This window comes from Calidris pugnax, unplaced genomic scaffold, assembly GCF_001431845.1.
Source record: "Calidris pugnax isolate Ruff unplaced genomic scaffold, ASM143184v1 scaffold220, whole genome shotgun sequence".
Lineage (NCBI taxonomy): Eukaryota > Metazoa > Chordata > Aves > Charadriiformes > Scolopacidae > Calidris > Calidris pugnax.
In genome coordinates, this window is record NW_015090963.1 from 1478516 (window position 1) to 1484902 (window position 6387).

The following is a 6387-nucleotide window of genomic DNA, read 5'->3' on the forward strand; positions in this document are numbered from 1 at the left end:
TCAGTAGCAGGACTTTTCTTTCTCTTCTGGTTTTATTGCAAATTTTTAGGAAAACAATTATTTAATTAGATTTTTTTTTTCCTTTTGGGAGGCATCTGGAAGTGCCATAGCAGAAATAGTTTTTACTTTGGCTTATCTTGTAAATTCTTTCTCATCTAACAGTTACAGTGTTACTTCACTTCTGAGCAGCAGGGATTTGGGTCAAAACTGTCAGTATGACATGGATAGTGAAATCGAAGAAATTCTAAGAAGGAAAGGAACTTTTGTTGTGGTTTTGTAGAGCATGGAAGCAAAATAGTTTACTTCTGTGCTTTGTGGAAAACAAGTGCTAGAGCGTACTAGAAGGGACAAGACATTAAGCAGTGCCTCTCCCTGGGTATCTCTCTGTTCTTTTTCTGAGAGAGTACAAGGTCCATGAGGTGGTTCAGCATCAATCTTTGTGTTTCTGCTGAATTGGGAGGAAGACATGCTTTGAGATGACTGTTACAGAAATACTAGTTTAGTTACAACCACAAAATGTCATGATTTGCTTTTCTTTGACCTCGCTCAGCAATTACTGATCCAAAATTTCTTTAAAACAAAAAAATTGTAAGAGATGGAGCTTTCCAGCAGCCTGCTCCAGGGCTTAGCTCTCTTTGCTGTCCAAAGGCTTTTTCTAACCTCTGCTCTAGATCTCTCTTTTGCTGTATAAATCTATTTCTCATGCAAGTAGTAAAGGAGCAGAATGGATTCCTTTCCTTTGTGGAACTGTGACGGGCTCCTGCAAAGAGACGAAAAAGCCCCATTTGCTCTTCTCATGTTCACTGAATGACCCATTTTCTTTTAGCCTTTTCTTGTCAGGTTTTTTTCAGGCACTTTTTAATCAGCCTGTCTTTTTTTTTTGTCTTTTTTTTTTCCCCTTTTTCTCTACTTTTCTTACATTTTCTTAAGTGCAGTGTCCAAAGCTGAATGTAGAAGCCCAGCAGAGATCCTGCTCATGTGCACTACAGAGCAACACAGACTTTGTTCTCCAGGCTGTGATCCTGATATCCCAAGGTATCGGGTATCCTGCTGTGATGGTACCTTTTTATCACAGACTAACACTGATGCATATTTGGCCTCTCATCTTTTCCAGAGCTGAGGTTTCTTCTGAAGAAGGGCTTTGTCAGTTGTTCCCCAGCCTATATTTCTGTTGGATTACAGCTGAATATGGCTTTGCACTTGTTTGTACAGAATTGGTTGGGTTTTTTTTCACTCCCTAAGCACATTGCTGTGCGTCTCTTCCTAATCTGTTATGCCTACAAATCCTTCAAGTTGTATGTGAAAAAGTTGTGTGGTACCCAAGCTGCCAGGCTGTGTGCTACCACAGCTGCCTGAGGGACACTGCGTGATACACTCTTTGAGGTTGGCTACCCTGAGTATAATTTTTTTCCAGCGTGTTTGCATCTATTTCGGCAGCTTCATCCAGACCTCAGGATATAAAACATCTACTGTTCTTCTCCTACCCTTAAGACTAATACACCTTGTCATAGAAGGAAGTTAAATGCATTTGACACAGTTCTATTCTTGATAAAACATGGTGTTATTTCTCTCCTTTTTATGTTCTGGAAGATTTGCAAATAATTTGATTATTTGTTCCAGTCTTCAATTCCCAGGAGCAGGGGAAAAAAGTCAAGTTAGCGCTTTCATAATTATCCAAGTCCTCCTCTTCCTATTTTTTAAGCATAAATGCTTGCTTTGCCCTTTTCAAATCTTCAAGTGCATTGCCTGTTTTTCAAATTCTTACTGCTTTGTGATTGTCAGCGTTACAACTTGGTACCTGAGGATGAAGATTTATCAGGACCAGCTGACTTAGAAATAACTACCTTATCTTTTTGCTTTTAAATTTGTTTTACTTTACTGCAGCCTGTTTCTTATAACTTGCTAAACTTCCTTTCCCTTTTTTCTTAAAAAACCAATATTAATTCTGTCAGCTGCCTGACTGCAGTTCAGTTCCCTGACAGTGAAGACCTGAAGCAACTAAGGCATCAAATGTTCCATCATCACCTGATGATAGCTTTGCCTTCCTATGAATAGCAGCTTTTTTTTGGTCACAATCGCACTTGTTCTTAAAAACTCCAATAAGAAGATAATTGTAATTAGAGATTCAAGCCCTCTGAAGGGCTTGTGATTTTTCCTTTGGACAGGTCTCTCATTGTACGTCCTTTCCTTCTTCTTCACTGGGATAACTTGTGCTTTTTTTGTGTTAATGCTATTTCATTAACTGTTAACAGCTTCCTGAACTCCTGGTCCTTTAAGCCTGTTTCTCATGAGCTCTAGTTTATTACTTTTTTATTAGTTTTTATTAGTTTTTATTAGTTTGTGTTCTTGAATTGCATAGTGTTTTTCTACCTTGTTTAATTCCTTTCCTTCCAAGGTATCAGGAAGACTGTCACAGTTTTCTTGGATCTATTTGCATCCTCATTTATCTCTGTACTTCTGCTCAATCCAGAAGAGCATCTATGCTAGGTGCTTTCTGCACCTTGTGCATCATCAGCTCATTTCTAGATCTTGTTTGAAAGTTGCTGATATGAATACAAATTATCCAGATAAGCATCAGGATTGTGAAGGTCCCTGTGATGATAGTCTAACCAGGTGATTCTGTTGGTAGTTGGAAAAGGTCGTGTCTCAGTTCTCTGATCACCCCATTAACATCTTTCCATCTTCTGTCATTACTTAGAAGCTTTTAAGAGGACTATCCTCCTCTTTTGTTCTGGTGCTTGGAGCAGCTGCATATGTCCTTAATGTTCAAAGTGATGCCTTCAGCTCTTTTCCATGTTCCCCTTCCTCCATGTGCACTATCATTTCATTAATACATGCGGAGCTTCAGCTTGCTGATACAAACTGCTGGATTCCTCTCACACAGACTACCAAGATGGTTCTTATGACTCTTAATTGTTAATGATCTGGCTGACATGTGAAAGAAAAAGGAAAGAAAAGGAAAGAAGAGAAAAGAAAAACCCCCAAGAATTTTCCATATGTGGTGTGATAATAAATCCCCTGAGCAATTCAGCTTCCTAGCTGGGAAGAGATTAATATTCATGTGAATAACATACATGCATCCTACAGCACCATGAGTCAGAGAAATGTAGTATTTTAATTAAGACTTGACAGTTATAAAATGGCACAGGAATTTGTATCTGCATGTTGAAAAAGCTTTGTGGTAGCATACACATTTTTTTCTTCACTTCTGCTGTTGCGCTTGTTCTCTTTCTGTGTTTGTGAAGAGGAAACTTAATTATGCCAGAATCAAACTAGAGTTTTCAGCCCTGAGAGAAATGACTCAATAATTGTCACCTTCACACTTAGAACTTTGTCTACAAAGAGGGCTTAATTGATAGTCGTTTGCTGCGGTCCCTCTATGGGAGCTTCTCTTCCAGAAGAAGAACAGACATGTAGCTATTGCATCTTCATCTTGCAGTACTCCTTAACTGATGTAGCCTTCAGCTAGGGACATGGCTTTGTGACTTTTAAAGTTACACAAATTCAAATCTGAGTTTTACATGACACAGTAGAATTGATGGACTGAAGAAGAGCAAAAATTCAATCAAATCATCAAATTGCCTCTCCTACCAATTCTCTAAAGTATATTTAAGTATTACAAGAGGGTGTGGGATCTGGGATTTTATCCACTTACATTGAATTTGTTTCTGGGGCAAAATGTCTTATGTATCATTATCCTCTTTTATGTCAGGAGATTAAATACATCAATTTACTTGTTTTCATTTCAAACCCAAAATTGTTGGAGCAATGTTGGGGTTTTTTTTGTTGTTTTTTTTTTTTTTTTTTTTTTAGATGCCACTTTATACCAATTATTTTGATTTTAATCTTTGTCTTTCCTGGTTAAATGTGAATAGTCTGTTCTTTTTGACTGCTATGTGACTAGATCACATACAGAGATGGCAGATGTGATTCATGATGTGGTTTTTCTGGAACATGGTAAGCATCTGCAGCGGGGGGACTTAATGACTGTTCTCCTCTAGTGTTACTGGTACCAAATCGTATCCTCAGTCTTATTTTTCCATGCCTCATAGTTTCGCAGTCAGCACTTCTGATCAAGCACCTGCAAATATTTAAGAACCATCAAGGTTTCTCACTTTTAAAAGTCCTGACCCAGGGAACATGTTGTATTGGTGATTTTGGAGTGGGAAGCCCTATTTTTCTTTTGAGAGGGCAAGCTGTTGGTGCAAAACACCACTGTTCCCTTCTTATGTAGTTGTGGAGTACCCTAAAAATTCCATTCTGTCCTTCTGCTGTTCCACTCTTAGTGAGGAGACCAGCAAGGCAGTAACTGGTGCCAGCTTTGGTCGTTAGTTTGATTGCAAGTTACCTGCCTGCCCCCAGTGCCCACATGTGAATCCAGGCCCTCTGATCATTAAAACCATGTACTGTACAGTAGCCCAGATGGAGGACATCCAGTGAGTGGAGGACATGCCTGCTTTGAGCCAGTCGCCAGAAGATTAGAAACTGTCCCTTTCCACCTCTCATGAGCTGTGTGGTCCATGCAATAGTTTACTTTGGACATTTTATTTCCCTTAAGCTTTGTTGCCTAGGTGTCTTTTTATCAGTCCCGTGAAGATGAGTAAGCTCTGCATTTTCAAAGCCTCCCACACAGTGGCAAAGAAGCAGGCTGAAGCATTGTGACTCTAACAGAGAGTTACTAGAAACTTCTCTTTATACAGGAAAAGCTACATCTCCAGTTAAACGTCTTCCTTCTTTTCTATCTGTTGTATTTATGAAGGTTATCTTTAACCTCCACCAAAGTACCAACATCGAATGTCCCAGGGATCAGGGTTGGTGGGGATCTGTGGAACACCCTTGTACTCATGAAATTGTTGTTCCTACACCAGAGAGGAGATTGAGCCTGTGTAGGTAAGGCGTGATCCGAGGATCGCTGCCAGACTGTCTGTTGCCAGGTGCCTCTGCTCACAATGGCCAACAAATGCTTTCTGCATACCTCATCTATAAAATGCCTGTGGGTCTTTTAGGTCCCTTATGGATTGCATAACAATAATTACTTGGAAAGCGTCTAAATACAAAAGTAGTGGTGGTGTTCTGCTGTCTCCCTGTGCAATAATCTTCCTTCCCTGTGTTGCGTCTGAGTTTGCAGACTGGCAAGTCTTGTGGGACTCCCCAAAGCCTTCATGGGTGATTCCCTGGTGCCTGTGTCTGTTGTCTCTTCTGGTAGCCTCTCTGCAAGGGAAGGTTCGGCTGACACTCTGTACTCAGAGGAAGAGAAGCTTCTTCATCTCCAAGTGTCTTAAATAAGATATCTGCATATTAACATTTCTTTGGAACAAAATGCGTGTTTATTTATCCTTACTGAGATTCTCTGAGACCTACTACCTTTATTTTTAACCTGTTTTGCAATAAATGTTAACAGTTATGTTACAGCAAAGGGATAAGTATTTCTATGTGCACACAGGAAAATAGTGTTGTGCCTTCATTAGCTGCTGTTGTGATTTTAGAGTAGCTTTTTGCTAACATTATTATCTCCGGTGGGAAAAATCAACATGCTTGCCCTTTTTAGAGTAGTTATGCTAAAATTAAAAGGAATGCTCTCTTGTGGAGCAACATACTGGTCAGAAATGCTTTTTATAATGACCACAGCAGCTAGGAGCCTGTTCGATTGCTAACAGGATTTTCTGCAAGCTTCTCTGAACGTATCAATGCGCTGACACTCAGCTTTTATTCATCTCTCCTAAAAAACAGTTTTGGTGTTGACGGTTTGTATTCCCCAGCACACAAAAGGGCATCTGTCCCCTTCAGTGACAACAGAGTTCCTCTGTGCCCTCCTGCTGCTGGTTAGAAAAAAAACATTTTCTTAGTTGTAATAGGAGTTTGCAGAGTGGATAGGTTCCTTTCCTATAATGCTATTTCACTTTTTCTCTGGAAGCCTCCTGTGGGTTTGTAAGACTCGGGGTATCCTCCATGAGAAGGCAGAGAATCACAACATGTTATTTCTTTTCCTGATCTATAGTAGTATTCAGGGCTATAGCTTTTCTTCGATAATTTTGTATTGTAAACTCTACACATCTATAAGTCAAAATTCTTATGAAGCATTTGAATGGGAATCCAGGTGTAATTTACTCTTCTTCCAAGGTTTATTCCATTGGTTTCCTTAAAAACAAAGGGGAGGTGTTTGTGCAGTAGCTGGGATATGGTTTACAAACACAGGGTGTTCTACAATCAAGTGTGTCTCTTATTTTGTACTAGCACCGCACATTCAGTTCAAGTAATCCAGTTTGCCTGAACTGTGTGCTTCTGTTCTCTGAATTGTAAGGTCATCATGACAGTATTGGGATGCAGGTGAATTGTCTGCCATTATATCTCTCTTCTTTTTTTTTTTTTTTTTTTTTTTTTAAATTT

The 6387-nt window shown here is 39.4% G+C and overlaps 1 protein-coding gene across 1 annotated transcript in view; it reads left to right on the plus strand.

The window, feature by feature from the left end:
- UNC13B (unc-13 homolog B (C. elegans)) overlaps nt 1–6387 on the plus strand; it is a 209670-nt gene that overhangs the window by 75904 nt on the left and 127379 nt on the right. The gene's annotated exons all lie outside the window — the stretch shown is intronic.